Source organism: Lynx rufus, unplaced genomic scaffold, assembly GCF_022079265.1.
Source record: "Lynx rufus isolate CCGP_SWC_20201006 ecotype Redwood Valley unplaced genomic scaffold, mLynRuf1.p SCAF_29, whole genome shotgun sequence".
NCBI lineage: Eukaryota > Metazoa > Chordata > Mammalia > Carnivora > Felidae > Lynx > Lynx rufus.
Window position 1 is genome coordinate 10,279,973 of NW_025814844.1, and position 1,563 is coordinate 10,281,535.

A 1,563-nucleotide genomic window follows, 5' to 3' on the forward strand; every position below is an offset into this window, starting at 1 on the left:
CAGTGTGGTGCCGCTGCTAACCCATACATTCATGCTCTCTAACCGAGGCTCGGTTCCTGGATTGCCCGGTGATCCTTCTGTTCCCTAATCGGTTCTTTTCTTTCTCCGCTCATGCTATTTTTTTTTTTTTTTTGGAATCTAATTTCTCTTTGAACCCACTCTGCTCTAACTTGATCTCTATTCTTGGCAAATGACTTTGACTTTTACTGTACTGAGAGCAAAGAAAAAGAGGCGGGGAACAATATAATGGGAATTCTCATGATTTCCTGTAGCCCTGTGCTTAATTCTATCAGCATCCCTGTTTCCCCCTTCTTTGTTCTCACTGTGGCGTGTGCGCGCTTCGGCAGCACATAGACTAAAATTGGAAGGATACAGAGGAGATTTGCATGGTCCCTGGCAAGGATGACAGGCGGATCTGTTCTCACTGTGGCATAATGAGCCCCCAGCCCCACCTCAAGGCTTTATCTTCCCTCTTTTTTGCTGGATCTCCTCCAATTTCACCTTCTTAGGACCTAGTCTATTCATCATCCGCTTTCCTCAGTCTATGTTAGTGTTTCCCTCTTTAAAGGAATCTTTGCCATGACCCCTAATTGCGTTCAGTATTTCCATCTCAACCAAAGAAACCCTCCCTGGGTCTGGGTTCTAGGTTGACATGGCTCGCAGCCCATGTTCTTCCTTCCCTTTACCGCCAAGCTTCTCAGAAGAACCCTGTTTCCTGCTTCAATCTTCAACCACTGTAATCTGACTGCCGCTCTCCCTCTTCGTGGAAACTAGTTTTGTCGAGATCATCTATGATTACTCTGTTTTCGTGCCCAACGGCCACTTCTAGTCTTTATCTAGTCTTTATTCTAGTCTTTATTCTAGTCTCAATCTGTTCCATTGCCCTCAGATAGTTCTGTTCACGAACTCCTCCTGTTTAAAATATTCTTTTTCTCATCTTTTGAGATTTCACACGCTCTTTGATTTCCTTCTACCTCTTTGCCTACCCAGTCTCGGGATCCTTTCCCAGTTCCTGTTCCTATAACGTGGCATTCCCCAGGCTTCTCTCCTGGGATTTTTGTCGCGTCTCAATTCATCATCCTCCTGGTGGACTGCGACAACTTCCAAAGTGTCAGGGATTAGGGAAGCCCGAAGCCATGACTCCAGTCCGGTTTCACTCTGAATTCTAAGCTTCTTCCACAGACTTCTGCCCAGTAGATAATGTCCCTTAAATGTCTCCTCAGCCTTTCAAGCTCAACGTGTTTACATATAAAGCTCTCAGCTTCTCCCAAATTATAATTTCCCCTATTTATCCTATCCCAGTGAGGGGAGCTACTTTTTACTCAGTTGCCAAAACCAAAAAAAACACTGGGCGTTGCCTTTAGGCTCTTCCCTTCCCCACAGATATGCACTGTTGACATATCTAAAGGCAACATCAGAGCCCTACGGCTTTCATCTCTCACTGATTCTGCCTATCATCTCACTGAGGTAACTACCCCATCTGCCTCTGACCTCTACCTGCCCCGGGCCTGGCCGCTCTCCACCCCACCCCCTTGGGCTCCCACAGCAGCCTTTCTACCACCC

General features: G+C 46.6%; 1 pseudogene; it reads left to right on the forward strand.

The window, feature by feature from the left end:
* Positions 1-331: 331 nt before the first annotated feature.
* LOC124519897 (uncharacterized) lies at positions 332-408 on the forward strand (annotated as a pseudogene).
* The last annotated feature ends 1,155 nt before the right edge of the window (positions 409-1,563 follow it).